The sequence below is a fragment of the Ovis canadensis genome, chromosome 17 (genome assembly GCF_042477335.2).
Source record: "Ovis canadensis isolate MfBH-ARS-UI-01 breed Bighorn chromosome 17, ARS-UI_OviCan_v2, whole genome shotgun sequence".
In the NCBI taxonomy this organism is placed as follows: domain Eukaryota; kingdom Metazoa; phylum Chordata; class Mammalia; order Artiodactyla; family Bovidae; genus Ovis; species Ovis canadensis.
The window spans coordinates 30754072-30770865 of NC_091261.1; positions in this window are offsets into that span (position 1 = coordinate 30754072).

The following is a 16794-nucleotide window of genomic DNA, read 5'->3' on the forward strand; positions in this document are numbered from 1 at the left end:
GATTTTACATATAGACATATGGCAATTTCAAATACAAAGAGTTCATACTTGAACAGTCAGAACAGTGCAACAATTTACCTTTCTTCAAAAATCTGAACAGAAATGAGTAATATACTTAGAATAGCCATATGGTTTACATTTCTTCAAATTAGTCTCTGCAGTGTCCACATTAAGCACTATTTTGCTAATCCCAAATTTAACTTGAAAAGTGCTTTGCACAGTTAGAAATTTACTTTTATGTTGAATACTTATTTAAGACTAATTCAAGTCTATTTTAATAAATTTTTTTCTTCCTTCATACTTCTCTCAACTCAGACACATCCTACATCATCGTGAGACTAAATGGAGTATAGGTCATATTAACATAGTCTCTGACTCACAAATAAACAAGAGCTTTCAGTTGCCCATCAGAGAATAAGAACAACCTTCTGTCCTCTCACACATCTCCTCCATCTCCAGCAGACTCCAGCAAATAACTTTCTCTATTCAACGCACATGACCTGTTTTTCATATCTGAACTTTCAATCATGTTTTCATTCTTTTGAAACATATTTCTTTTCTTCTCACATATCAGTCTTGAAATTCTGCCCATCACTGAAGACTGTTCTCAAACACCCCACCACGTGGAGTCTGTTTTTGACACTCACAAACCTTAGAGGTGCATTTTGCTCTGATTGATCCTCCAGCATTTTGCTAATGTCTTGCAAATGGCACTAATCACATATAAGGCTTACTGTGCTCATTTAGCAAAATTAAAAATGAAAATGTATTTCCTTCCCCATCCTTCTTAAACGTTAATTTTGGAGAGCAAAGACTGAGACTTGTTCATCTTTGCAAGTAATACACACCACATAAACACAAGCTCAGTACCAGGATCACTCCATGGGGTACTTGGTTGGTTTATGAAAACAGCCTATGAAATTCATGCTCCTTCAAATGACATAGCTTTAAACAGATAAAGGGGAAGAAGGTAATATAACACTGCCACCACAGTGTTGTCTGATATTTGTTTCTTGAGAGGAAGTAAATTTTTTCTTCCATCACACCACTAGACTTGCTTATTCCTTTCTATACCTTTATTTACAATGTATCTATATGACAGTATCCTTAGGTTACTCCCATGGTGATTATTCATTGACTAATCTGGTTTGGGTTTTTTTTTTTTAAGCAAACCTCTATTCCCAATGACATTTACTACCATTGAGCTTCTTAGTTTGAGCATTTAGGTGTTTGGAAGAAGATACAATATCACACTCATATAGATAACATCCCTACATTGTGTTAAATATATAAACTTTAACCACAGATCTTTTCACATATCTGGCCAATTTAACGAGCTTCTTAAACAACACTTTACAACATGAAACAATATGTGGTAAGAAAATATTTTGTACTGAATATCTCGTCAATTTTCTTACTAGAGATCGCTACAAGTTAATTTAAAACACATTTTCTGTATGTAAGATGACATTTCTTAAACAGATTAAAATTTAAAGAAAGATGCAAAAATCTGTTTCACTAGAAATTCTCAGAAAACATATTTGATCATAGGTTAAATTGAAAATTATTGAATATGTGTTACCTGCTGATTATTGTGCCATAGATAATGTGTCAAACAAAATGTTCCCACCCTTGTGCATAGCACATTTTTAGTGAACAAAAGAGAGAATTTTTTTTTAAGTAAATGTTTGCAGAATTTGTAGCAACAAACTATAACACATGCTGTGGAATACAGCAAGCTAAGACAGTTTAAAAGAGAATAAGCTAGAGCCTAGAGGGCATGGGAAAACATTATAAGAAAATAATGCTTAAGTTCAGAGCTGAAATACAAGGAGTTACTTGGGTAAAAGGGATAAACGCCCCACATCAGCCAAGTGAAAAAAAAAAAGAATCTTAAATGTACAAATATCATCCAGGCTTGTCTGTAATTATAGGGAAAGAAAAAACTAGCAGTTCAATAAAGGATGACTGATTAAGCAAGTTACGGTACAAATAGCTCATGAAATATTATGAAGTTATTAAAATGACTGTGAAATATGATCCCATGAATATCTATGTTGAGTCAATAATGACTCAAATTACACATATGATCATAATTTTATAAATATATAAAATTTAAAAAGAAAAAAAAACAGTCCATGGGGTCACAAAGAGTCAGACATGACTGAGCACACACACACACAGAAATCAACAAACCAGTCACCACCACTACCATCAAGTCTCTTATCTGGAGTACTGAACATTTATGAAGATACCATTTTAACCGTTTCCTCTCAGTTTCTCTATACCATTGATCTCTTACAACAGCATAAGAGATTGCTGCAGCAGTGTTCATTTTCTGTCTGCACACCAAACCTATCTTTTCCTCTTCTGTTTAAGCACAGTTAGATCATGTTTTCTTCACTCTGTTGTGGATCCCTGAGTTATAACTACATAGGCACGGCAGTGCAAGAGGAAGGAATGGGTGGCCTTTCCAGGTAACCCATACACATTTCCACATGCTCCCTGTTTAGTTCAGTTTCTCAAAGAAGTAGGCATCAACATGGGATTGGGTGCGTAAAAGATTTATTGGGGAAAATACCTGTGAGAAAAAAATAACTAAGAAACGTGTGTGGAAAAGCCTTCGGTCTCTTTTCCAAATCTGAGCTCTATGGGAGGAGAGAAAGGAAAGGAAAGTTGCATGGAAAGCAACTTCAAAGTATATTTCAATTCTGGGAAAGTTCTAGATTTCTTTTACCCTTGGCTTGTACCCTGGCAGCTCTTTGGTGGCTTAGCTGGTGATACTTCCACAGACTTTCATTCTTGAGGAGTCTGAGTCCTTGGCAATCATACTTTTCTCAAGCCAAGGCATTTGCACCTGTCTATTGATGGTTACAATTCCCTGCTGCTGCTAAGCCACTTCAGTGGTAGGCACCCAGATGGATCACCTGAGTTACAAATTTCTCGCTATGCCTATAGTACAGAATCATCTCTACCTTTAATCATGTTTAATTATAGCTGCCAGTATGGTGAGACCTGGAGAAGGAAAAGGCAACCCACTCCAGTATTCCTGCCAGAATAACCTCATGGACAGAGAAGCCTGGCAGGCTACAGTCATGGGATCACAAAGAGTCGCACACGACGTACCAACTGAACAACAATAGTAGTGACACAAGTTTGTTGCCAGCTGGTTCCTTAATGGAAGGATATAAAATGCTCCACAGCTCATATTTCAACAGAACCTTTATTGTTTGTCCTGACTAAGGGTATCCCCTTGGGGGACTAAAACCTCTAACTCTGCAAAGACTAGAGTTGTAGAAACTTGAACCACAAAACTCTTCAGTGGGTTTTTGGAATGATGGCGTAGGAGTGAGGGCTCTTCAGAGAAACAGAACCAACAGGATGTAAGCATACACGCAGAAGGCTTCTCAGGGTGTGCGGGGGTCAAGAATCTGCCTGTCAGTTCAGGAGACACAAGGGACGCGGGTTTGATCCCTGGGTCGGGAAGATGCCCTGGGATAGAAAATGGCAACCCACTCCAGTGTTCTTGCCTGGAAAATTCCATGGACAGAAGAGACTGGAAGGCTACGGTCCGCGGGGTGGCAGAGTCTGACACGACTGAGCACTGCACAGAGGGACAGAGATTTATTTTAAGGAACTGGCTCACCTGAGAGTGGAGGCTTCGTGAGTTCAAACTCTGATGAGGTAAGCTAGCAGGCGGGAGGCCCCGGGGAGAGCTGCCTTTTGAATCCCAAGGTAGTTTGCAGCAGAGTGCCTTCTGGTTCGCAGAGGTCAGTCTTTGTTCTTAAGACCTTCAGCTGATTTAATGCGGTCCATCCACCTTATGGAGGGTAATGGAGCGTAATCTACTTTACTCAAAGTCCATTAATTTAAATGTTAATCTCATCGATTGACCTCGTGTGAGCAGTCGGCGTCCCTCCAGATCACCGCCTGACAGCCGTGGCGCCAGCCGTCCTCCTCCGCGAGGTAACCTGGTGCTGTACAACGCCCGGGGCGCCCCAGGGCTGGAGGAGCTGCGGCGCCGCTTGCGGGCAGGCTTGGGCCTGAGCGCGTGGGGCCCAGGGGAGTCCGAGGGCGGCGGGCGCGGTGACCGTGGGGCGCTTGCCGGAAGCGTCTCACTACTGCGCCTGCGCGGTGTGCACCAGGTCTGGAAGCCGGGTTGCCTGGGACTCAGTGCGGAGTGGCACCTCTGCAACGTTGTGTGCTGTTCTTTGTGGGTGCGTGGCAACCTCAGTTATTCTGGAGCTGAAAACTGGTTCAAGTATGAGAACTGAGCAAGTGATAATTACTGTCTATTGGGACAACTTCCCTCAGCGTCCTGTTCCTTCCTTCTTGCCTCTTTCTTATTGTAAAATTTGACAAAGTGTGTGTATGTGTTTTTGACTAATAAGGTGTGTGTGTGTGTGTGTGTGTGTGTGTGTGTGTGTGCGCGCACTCACTCAGTGTCTGACTCTTGCGACCTCCTGGACTGTAGCCTGCCAGGCTCCTCTGTCTTCAGGATTCTCCAGGTGAGAAGACTGGAGTGAGTTGCCTTTCCTATTCCAGGAGATCTTCCTGACCCAGGGATCCAGCCCTTCTCTTGTGTCTCCTGTATTGGCAAGCAGATTCTTTACCACTGCCCAACCTGGGAAGCCCCTAACACCCTTTTTAGCTATTAGTCTGTTTGCCCTTAGGATTCCCTGGTGGCTCAGCGGTAAAGAATCTGCCTGAAATGCAGGAGACACAGTTGATGATGGTTTGATCCCTGGGTGGGAAAAATTCCCTGGACAAGGGTATGATAACCCACTCAGTATTCTTGCCTGGAAAATCCCATGGATAGAGGAGCCTGGTGGGCTATGGTCCATGGGGCCACAAAGAGTCGGACAGGACTGAAGTAACTGTGTATAGCTACTATTGAGGCCACTCTCTATGACTTACCTCTAAACACCCTGCCAGTCAACTTTTCATCTGCTCCTCCAACCTTGATGTTTATATGGTAATTTTGGCCTCTTGATTTCCAGCAGTGAAATACCACCATCTGACCTCTATTACTTCATGGCACATCATTATTATGAACGTTAAAGAGCCAGCTCCATGACCACAGAGAAGGGCCTGAACTGAACTTTTTGTATGACATCTGTTCTCCTCTCACCAGCACATTTCTGATGGTCTTGAAACCATATCTTTTGGAACTTGGCATAGAGCATAACCGGGTGATTTTTTTGGCCTCACATTATTAACCACTCCGATACACCCTCTTTACCTGGTTCCTTTATTCCTTCCTCTACTGTAATTCATGGCAGCTTAAGCCTTTACAGTTTTCCCAGCATTGGTTAGAGCCCTTTTCTTAGGTCTGTCATAGTCAGTCTAGTGGTGGGTAGAATGTCCCATTCCTTGGGGTCCTTGCTAGGGCGATAAATCTATGAAACCCTAGAGTGTTCCCTGATGTCAATGAAATATTGCTTATCTAGTCATGTATATTAGTCCCTTTGACAAAATCCAATCCTAGGGGCAGTCCCCTGGTTCATCTTACTGGCATGTAAGTAATTGTTATGCTTCCTTTTGGGTATAATACCTTTCCTTCCTTCTCAGCTGATTTTTTTCCCCAGTCCAGCCATCGTGGGATTTAACTCTTAAAACTGGCTGAGTAACCAGGAGAGGAGCCCCTATAATCTTGCAGGGGTTGAGCCTCTTCAGTATCTTCCAGCAAGACATCTAGCTCTTATTAAGGAAAAAGAATCAAACTGTGTGAACTCTAAAGATTTGGAGCATGAATATCTGTAGAGACAATTCCTTCACAGGAGTCTATTCAGGAGTCCTCATTCCATGTTTCAGAATCCCAATCCAGGCCCTTATTTTACAGGGGCATATCTGCCTTAAATGAGCATTTTAAAATATCTACAACCCCGAAGCTCTAATTATTGAAGTTGGATGCTTAACTAGAGGGTAATGGAGTGTAACCTACTTTACTCAAAGTCCCCTCTTCCACTGCAGGATGAGGAACTCTCTGTAAACTTCCATACAGGCCTTCTGACTCTCAAATTTAGTCTTTAAGTCCTGAATTTCACATTATCATTCTGCAGGGCAATAATTCTGAAACAAACTGGAACCTGGGACACTCTGCTGAAGTGCTGCAATGCTTGCAACTGAACACACCTCTCCTGGAGCAACAAACTCCAAAGAAAATATATGGGACTAAAAATGACTACATGCATGCACAAGTTAGGGTAAATTCTGGACAAAAGATACAAAGAGACCAAAAAAACCTGACTACCACTTCTGAAGAGCCCAGAGCAAAAGCCATCCCCTCTGCACTGAACACCACCTAACAGGTGGACAAACCACCTAAGCTACCTTTCCGGCTCAACTCCTGGGCCTGCCTTTACCCCCACCCCATATGAGGAACAAGGTCTTCCCCTCTCTCCCCACCACTGCCAGGGAGCAAGCAAGGGAAACTGCTGTTTGTTCTTCCTCTCCACTGCTGCAGCAGGGGCCCCAGTAAAGCCTTGTTTGACCTCTAATCAATTTCTATTGAATGGGGAAGGCCAAGAACCCTGATTGGTAATGTTTACGACTTTGCGATAATAAGCTCCAGTGCTTTCTAGGCACTGTTGCCTTGATATTTTTCAAATACCTTAATTATTAAATCAATAAATGAATTTCTTTCCACTGGGATAGCTTCCCAGGTCACCACTGATGAAATCATTACTGATTAGAGTATACCATGTGACAGGAATTAACCAGGACCCTACATTCTTCAGAATAACATCCTCTTTGCATGCCAGTTAGTGAATGACCTAGTCCCTGAGCCCATTTTGTTCTTGTTTAGTCACTTAATCATTTCAGACTTTTGTGACCCAGTGGACTGTAGCCCACCAGGCTCCTCTGTGCATGGGATTCTCCAGGCAAGAATATTGGATGGATTGCCGTTTCCTTCTCCAGGGGATCTTCTCAACCCAAGGATCAAACTCATGTCTCCTGCATTGGCAGGCAGTTCTTTACCATTGAGCCACCAGGGAAGCCCGTTTTACTGCCTGCTTTCTGGCACTACCTGCATTAGTTTGGGTTCTTGGAGAAACAGATGTTGGATAAGTTTACATGTGCAAGTCATTGTTTTGTGTGTGGAAAATTATCTATGAGAAAAATTGAGAGTCAGAAGATGTTGGTAGAGTTCTCAGACTTTGATGTAGGTTCGATTCCTATGATGGAGAGGAAGAACAAAAGAAAGTTGGGTAGGGAAAGTCCTAGTTTGTAGTGTAGCTCTCATAAAATTGCAGCAAGGCAGATGGGAAGTTTTCAAGCCAAAGCTGCACATCAGAGGACTGTTGTCTCTGAAGAACAGGCTTGCCATAGTATTTTAGCCACACTCACTCACTGGCTAATGGGAAGTGTGGCTTGGTCACAAATGGCCGTGTTGGCTTTCAGAGTGCAGCTGGGACCATCAGTCAGTCTTGCTCCCTGTAATCAGAGGTTGGAGAGGAGCATTTTTTGGACTGCTGAAGTCCATAATGATTTTCTCCTCTTTGGAAGGAAGATAAGCCCTTTGGAAGGCACCTTTTATATATGGTAGGAACTCCATCCGCCGAAGTTCCTGAGCGAGTGCATGGAGGATGGCACTTCCCACTGCCATCATATAGGAAAGAAAGAAACTTTTGTTGTGCTGAAGCAATCTATATTTTAGAGTCTGTTTGTAATACAAGTTCATTTATTTTAGATGATGTTTCTTCTCAGCCTACGTTCTCTTTTATCTTTGCAGCTATGTGCTTTTGCTAACATCTAACAAACTCAGAAGTGGCCACAGGACTGGAAAAGATCAGTTTTCATTCCAATCCCAAAGAAAGGCAATGCCAAAGAATGCTCAAACTACCACACAATTGCACTCATCTCACATGCTAGTAAAGTAATGCTCAAAATTCTCCAAGCCAGACTTCAGGAATACATGAACCGTGAACTTCCAGATGCTCAAGCTGGTTTTAGAAAAGGCAGAGGGAGGAACCAGAGATCAAATTGCGAACATCTACTGGATCATGGAGAAAGCAAAAGAGTTCCAGAAAAACATCTATTTCTGCTTTATTGACTATGCCAAAGCCTATGACTGTGTGGATCACAATAAACTGTGGAAAATTCTGAAAGAGATGACAATACCAGACCACCTGACCTGCCTCTTGAGAAACCTATATGCAGGTCAGGAAGCAACAGTTAGAACTGGACATGGAACAACAGACTGGTTCCAAATCGGAAAAGGAGTACATCAAGGCTGTATACTGTCACCCTGCTTATTTAACTTCTATGCAGAGTACATCATGAGAAACGCTGGACTGGAAGAAACACAAGCTGGAATCAAGATTGCTGGGAGAAATATCAATCACCTCAGATATGCAGATGACACCACCCTTATGGCAGAAAGTGAAAAGGAACTAAAAAGCCTCTTGATGAAAGTGAAAGAGGAGAGTGAAAAAGTTGGCTTATAGCTCAACATTCAGAAAACGAAGATCATGGCATCTGGTCCCATCACTTCATGAGAAATAGATGGGGAAACAGTGGAAACTGTCAGACTTTATTTTTTTGGGCTCCAAGATCACTGCAGATGGTGACTGCAGCCATGAAATTAAAAGACACTTACTCCTTGGAAGGAAAGTTATGACCAACCTAGATAGCATATTCAAAAGCAGAGACATTATTTTGCCAGCAAAGGTCTGCATAGTCAAGGCTATGATTTTTCCAGTAGTCATGCATGGATGTGAGAGTTCTACTGCAAAGAAAGCTGAGCGCCGAAGAATTGATGCTTTTGAACTGTGGTGTTGGAGAAGACTCTTGAGAGTCCCTTGGACTGCAAGAAGATCCAACCAGTCCATTCTAAAGGAGATCAGCCCTGGGTGTTCTTTGGAAGGAATGATGCTGAAGCTGAAACTCCAATAGTTTGGCCACCTCATGAGAAGAGTTGACTCATTGGAAAAGACTGTGATGCTGGGAGGGATTGGGGGCAGGAGGAGAAGGGGACGACAGAGATAAGATGGCTGGATGGCATCACCAACTTGATGGACGTGAGTTTGAGTGAAATCTGGGAGTTGGTGATGGACAGGGAGGCCTGGCGTGCTGTGATTCATGGGGTTACGAAGAGTCAGACACGACTGAGCGACTGAACTGAACTGAACTGCACTGAACTGAACGTGCTCTGACTCATATTTTTCACTGCCCCCAGTGGTGCCCACTCGCTAATCTTTATAACATATTTTTCTGATCTAAAAAAACAATGACCTGTCTTCACCCAAAGATTGTCTCATATACCAGCAGGGGTTATATCTTTGAGGCGGAAGCTATTTAAAATTCAAAATCTAGTACTGCCCAGGGCTTTGGTGTCCTACTCTGATTGCTTATTAGATTTCTTTTTTTTTTTTCCCTAGTCTACTTAAACATTGCTACCTGTGTGTTTCTGAATGCTGTGTACATGCCTCATTCTTAAACCATTTTATTTTGATTTGATTGAAAACATCCATATATTCCCTAAATTTTGCATGTTGACTATTGTTCTTTTTCTTTGCCTAAAGTAGGGGTTAACGTTCTCTGTGGTTCCTTACTTCATGTCTTCTCAGAAATACTGTTTCATATCTGGATTTAATCCTCTACTTCTCTGCTCTTTTATTTTATGACCTTTACTTTTGGACCATCTTCCATATACTTCGTCCATGGTTTTAATAGAGATCCCATTGTTGTTTTCTTTTCCTGTTCTGGTGTCCAACTCTGATTGGATAGCCTTTCAGTATGCAAGACCTCACTTTACCAAAGCTATTTTTCTGTCTGGAGTTCCTTCTGATATCTCTCTCCCATGCCCAGGCTGTGTCCTTTAACAAACGATATAAAGCAGACAACTTCCCTAGCCTCAGTTATTTCTTCCATGTCTGGGTCATTATTCTGCAACTATTTTAATTAGCCATATATCACAGATATTTTTGTACACATTGCTAATTGGTTGTTTTCATAATACTAACTTCCCGGAAGTTAACATTTTGCAGCTAATATACAAGGTTTGAAACAAAATACGTATATGTATATGATGCTTAAAACCCTTCCTTTAATTTTATGGAGTACTGTTGTTCAGTCACTGAACAACTGAACAACTGTTCACCACTGAACAAGACGTGGTGTCCAACTCTGTGACCCCATGGACTGCAGTGCGCCAGGCTTCCCTGTCCTTCACTATCTCCCAGAGCTTGCTCAAACCCACATCCCCTGAGTCAGTGATGCCATCCAACCATCTCGTCCTCTGTCATCTCCTTCTCCTCCTGCCTTCCATCTTTCCCAGTATCAGGGTCTTTCCTAGTGGCTCTTCACATCAAGTGGCCAAAGTATTGGAGCTTCAGCTTCAGCACCAGTCCTTCCAGTCAATATTCAGAATGGATTACCTTTAGGATTGACTGATTTGATCTCCTTGCTGTCCAAGGGACTCTCAAGAGCCTCCTTCAATGCCGCAGTTCAAAAGTATCAATTCTTCAGTGCTCGGCCTTCTTTATGGTCCAAATCTCGTAAGCATACATGACTATTGGAAAAACCATAGCTTTTTGTTGGTTGGAATTTTGTTAGCAACGTAATGTCTCTGCTATACTCTTTATAAAGTATAAAAATACTTAATGTCTAGGAAACAAACTTATGCTTATCAAAAGGGAAAAGGGGTTGCAGAAAGATAAATTAGGAGTTTGGGATTAACAGATACAAACTACTAGATATAAAACAAACAGCAAGGTCCTACTGTGTACATAGGGAAATATATTTAATTTCCTCTAATCATAATGGAAAAGAATATGAAAAAGAATATATATGTATATATATATATGTATGTATCTTCATCTCAGTCACTTTGCTATATGCCAGGAACAAACACAATATTGTAGGGGATCTTCCCAATCCAGGGATTGAACCCAGGTCTCCTGCATTACAGGCAGATTCTTTACTGCCTGAGCCAGGAGGGAAGCCCTAAATCAACTATACTTCAATTAAAATAAAAATAACTCCTTCCTTATGGATATTGTTCTGAGGACTAAACAATAAAAAATAAATTTAATATCCTAATATGTATTTTTCAAAATCCCAATTTGGAGAGAGGAATTATTCAGACTGATTTTCTAAGTATCCCCAGATTGTTCATTTTTAACTTCATGCAGTGTGTAGCTAATTTATATAAAATATTGCTTATTACTAGGAGCCTGCAGATTCAGTCCGTGGGGTCGCAGAGTCAGACATGACTGAGTGACTGACACACACACATAGCACAGCTATTCTGCACAGAGACCACTTTTGGTTAGTCTTTCAGACTGCCATGGGCTTTAGCTGTTCCCTTCCTGCATCAGTGGACATGGCTAAAACACAATTTTGAAAGCTTCTGGAGAGTCCAAATAACATTTGCCTACTCCGACTACAATACTGTAGGGAATATCCTAAACTTTTTTTCTCCTGTTACCTTGTAAAGCCCTCGTCACACGTACTATCAAACTCAAGCTCTAATTTTCAGAATGAAAACAAAAATCAACGTTGATTTATTCTGGCATATTCTATGTATTGACCTCTGTGGGAGTTTTCACTCCAATTGTGAAATATTGTAGTATAATATATGGCATAAAGAGCATAGCAATGGAGTTACTACTCCAAACTCAGCTCCAATGTCCTTGTTTATAAGTGAGTAATAAAAGTTCCAGTATAGAATGGCTTTGGAGATGGGACCAGATATTATATGTAAATACTCAGCATTGGATAGAATATTTGTAAAGCTACTAAATACTAAATAAATGATTTTTATTTAGCTATTTTGAGGAGGAAGGAAAGAGATGATGGACACAGGAAAAGAGGAAAAGGGGAAAGAGAAAAAAGGAAATAGGAGAAAGGCACAAAAAGCCTTCAGAGACCTGGCTATTCGCTGCTCTACAATCCTTGCAAAGATTATTATGAATGCTATAGTGAGGTATTTTGAATACATCCAGAAACTTTCTTTCTTTTTTTAGGAATTGTTAAACATTTTAAGAATTTGAGAAAACTGATATCATTCCAATCCATAGAAACTTCATATGCTAGACTACTATATACTGCTTCTTTATTTTATGTGTTTTAATTTGCCACAGACCTGGTTGTGTCATTTTCTGGCTGTATAGCCTTGAGCATATCATTTAGATGCTTTACAAAGTGATAATTAATACTCTTTGCAGCTTAACAATCTTAAGGTTTAGATGTTCTTCAAGAGATTTATTTTTCATTTAAACTTTCAATTAAACTCTTTAAATTAACTTTCCTGACCAAATTAAGCTTTAAATAACTTCATCAAGATATTGTAGACTGTTAAAATACAGTTGCAATGATTTGAGTACCTCTGTCTCTTACTTTCTCCCCTCTTTGCTGCTCCCTTTTTCCTCCCTTTTTGTTTTCTTTCTCTTTCCCCCTCTCTTTCCTCCTCTTTCTCAGCTATACATTCAGTAAAGTTGATTTTTCTTTCTTGTCAATTTTAGTATCTTCACTACCAGCCTTTGAGTATGTATAAGAGGAACTAAAAAGCCTCTTGATGAAAGTGAAAGTGGAGAGTGAAAAAACTGGCTCAACACTCAACATTCAAAAAATTAAGATCATGGCATCTGGTCCCATAACTTCATGAGAAATAGATGGGAAAATAGTAGAAACAGTGTCAGACTTTATTTTTGGGGGCTCCAAAATCACTGCAGATGGTGACTGCAGCCATGAAATTATAAGACACTTACTCCTTGGAAGCAAAGTTATGACCAACCTAGATAGTATATTAAAAAAGCAGAGATATTACTTTGCCAACAAAGGTCCTTCTAGTAAAGTCTGTGGTTTTTCCTGTGGTCATGTATGGATGTGAGAGTTGGGCTGTGAAGAAAGCTGAGTGCCAAAACTGATGCTTTTGAACTGTGGTGTTGGAGAAGACTCTTGAGAGTCCTTTGGACTGCATGGAGATCCAACCAGTCCATCCTAAAGGAGAACAGTCCTGGGTGTTCATTGGAAGGACTGATGCTGAGGCTGAAACTCCAATACTTTGGCCACCTCATGCGAAGAGTTGACTCATTGGAAAAGACCCTGATGCTGGGAGGGATTGAGGGCAGGAGGACAAGGGGACGACAGAGGAAGAGATGGCCAGATGGCATCACCGACTCGATGGACATGAGTTTGAGTGAATTCCCAGAGTTAGTGATGGACAGGGAGGCCTGGTGTGCTGCGATCCATGGGGTCACAAAAAGTTGGACACACTGAGTGACTGAACTGAACTGAACTAAACTAAACTATTTATGAATGAATATAACTGAGTATGGGTCTTGCCTGGTGAGTCAGCATTAAAGAATCTGCCTGCAGTGCAAGAGACTCAGGTTTGATTTAGGTCAGGAAGATCCCCTGGAGGAGGACAGGACAAGCCACTCCAGTATTTTTGCCTGGAGAATCTCACAGACAGAGGAGCCTGGTGGGCTGCAGTCCATCAGTTCAGTTCAGTCGCTTAGTCGTGTGTGACTCTTTGCGACCCCATGAATCACAGCACGCCAGGCCTCCCTGTCCATCACCAACTCCCGGAGTTCACTCAGACTCACGTCCATCGAGTCCGTGATGCCATCCAGCCATTTCATCCTCGGTCGTCCCCTTCTCCTCCTGCCCCCAATCCCTCTCAGCATCACAGTCTTTTCCAATGAGTCAACTCTTTGCATGAGGTAGCCAAACTACTGGAGTTTCAGCTTTAGCATCATTCCTTCCAAAGAAATCCCAAGGTTGATCTCCTTCAGAATGTACTGGTTGGATCTCCTTGCAGTCCAAAGGACTCTCAAGAGTCTTCTCCAACACCACAGTTCAAAAGCATCAATTCTTCAGCACTCAGCTTTCTTCACAGTCCAACTCTCACATTCATACATGACTACTGGAAAAACCATAGGCTTGACTAGACGGACCTTTGTTGGCAAAGTAATGTCTCTGCTTTTGAATATGCTATCTAGGTTGGTCATAAGTTTCCTTCCAAGGAGTAAGCGTCTTTTAATTTCATGGCTGCAGTCACCATCTGCAGTGATCTTGGAGCCCAAAAAAATAAAGTCTGACAGTTTCCACTGTTTCCCCATCTATTTCTCATGAAGTGATGGGACCAGATGCCATGATCTTCATTTTCTGAATGTTGAGCTTTAAGCCAACTTTTTCACTCTCCACTTTCACTTTCATCAAGAGGCTTTTTAGTTCCTCTTCACTTTCTGCCATAAGGGTGGTGTCATCTGCATATCTGAGGTGATTGATATTTCTCCCAGCAATCTTGATTCCAGCTTGTGTTTCTTCCAGTCTAGCATTTCTCATGATGTACTCTGCAGATAAGTTAAATAAGCAGGGTGACAGTATACAGCCTTGATGTACTCCTTTTCCTATTTGGAACCAGTCTGTTGTTCCATGTCCAGTTCTAACTGGTGCTTCCTGACCTGCATATAGGTTTCTCAAGAGGCAGGTCAGGTGGTCTGGTATTGTCATCTCTTTCAAAATTTTCCACAGTTTATTGTGATCCACACAGTCAAAGGCTTTGGCATAGTCAATAAAGCAGAAATAGATGTTTTTCTGGAACTCTCATGCTTTTTTCCATGATCCAGCTGATGTTGGCAATTTGATCTCTGGTTCCTCTGCCTTGAGCATCTGGAAGTTCATGGTTCACATATTGCTGAAGCCTGGCTTGGAGAATTTTGAGCATTAATTTACTAGTGTGTGAGATGAGTGCAATTGTGTGGTAGTTTAGGGTCACATAAAGTCAGACAAGACTGAGGTGACTTAGTACATATACATGCATAGCTGAGCATAGAATTCCAGCTTATTTCTGAACCTATTTTAATGTAGTAATGTAAGTTCAGTTCAGTTCAGTTGCTCAGTCATGTCCAACCCTTTGTGACCCCATGAATTGCAGCACGCCAGGCCTCCCTGTCCATCACCAACTCCCAGAGTTCACTCAAACTCACATCCATCGAGTCGGTGATGCCATCCAGCCATCTCATCCTCTGTTATCCCCTTCTTCTCCTGCTCCCAATCCCTCCCAGCATCAAAGTCCTTTCCAATGAGTCAACTCTTCACATGAGGTGACCAAAGTACTGGAGTTTCAGTAAATGTAAGAATTTAAAATATTTACAAAAGGTCTTTGTTTATATTGTTTTATATGTTCAGTGAACAGTTGAAAGACAGCCGTCTGTAATCCCTTCATTTTATTTCTCTTAAAATACACAAGCTGTCACTTTAAAGTATTACTAAAAATAAAATAGAACAAAAGCTAATGCTAAGAGAAGAACTGAAAACAACACAAAACAAAAAAACAATCCAAACCACCTTCCAAATGCCTTTCACCACACTCTGTAAGATACTGAAATAGAGTTTTCTATTCCTGTCACATCCAGTTGCAGGATTTATTAGAAGTGGACCTTGTTCCCGTTAGATGAAGTAAGATTATACTGAAAGCTGCTGATCTGTTTTCACAAGAATTGTTACAATCCTTGAGAGAAATTGCTTAGAGTAATAGAATTTTAGCAGAAATGAATTTGTTACTAGCTGCGAAAAATTGTTACAGGCACAGAGACTTGAGATGCCAAACTTGCCATTTTGATTATGGTCTATGAGATTAGGACATAGGGGAAGGGAAATACACTGAAAAAAAGTTTTGTTATTGTCTTTTAACAGAAATGTATACCCTTGTAAATGCACCATTTTCTTTTTTTCTTTCAGAAAATGGTTATTACTAACCCTAGCGATGAACTTCACTTGCATGTCACTTCACAGTGACATCTTCCCCTTCCTTGGCTAATGCAAATGATGAAAGGAAGACAGACATATGGACTACTCTTTTTGATGAAAATATCTTGAGAAACTAAATTTAAAACTTGATCTTCAGTTAAAAACACTAAATCGATCAGGCCCTAATTCAAACTAACTGATTGAGATCAATCACCAACTTAGAAGCCACTGTAGTTCACTTATAATTTAGGAATTTATTTTTAAAATCAATTATAGTTTGTTAGTATTTTCAAGTAAAACTGCTGTGGGCAAGGAAAAAATAATTGAGGACTAAAGGCAGCATTTGTTCATAAATGAAGTATATTTAGTCAACAAAATATTAGAACAAATCATGAGAAATTGTTCATGTTCATAGTTTCCTATTAAAAAGTACACAGATTCTTTTCATATTTATACTGTATTAGTTCACTCAAGCTGCTATAACAACATACTACAACTTAAGTAGCTTATAAATAACAGAAATTTTTTCTGAAAGTTCTGGAGGCTGGGGGTCTCAGATCAGACTGTCAGAATAGTCAAGTGAGAGCCCCCTTACAGTTGCAGACTTCTTATTGTAACTTTGCATAATGGAAGGAGCTAAATTCTAGAGTGTCTCTTCAGTTCAGTTCAGTCACTCAATCATGTCCAACTCTTTGCAACCCCATGAACCGCAGCACGTCAAGCCTCCATCACCAACTCCTGGAGTCCACCCAAACTCATGACCATTGAGTCGGTGATTCCATCCAACTGTCTCATCCTCTGTCATCCCCTTCTCCTCCTGCCCTCAATCTTTCCCAGCATCAGGGTCTTTTCAAATGAGTCAGCTCTTCACATCAGGTGGCCAAAGGATTGGAGTTTCAGCTTCAACATCAGTCCTTCCAATGAACACCCAGGACCGATCTCAAGGGTACTAATCTCTCTACCTTCCTGACTTAATCATCTACCAAAGGCCCCATCTCTTAACCTCACACTGGGCAATTCAGTGTTTGAGTCTGAACAGACACATCAGACCATAGCAGTAACAATAGAACAAAATGAATCATAAACTTA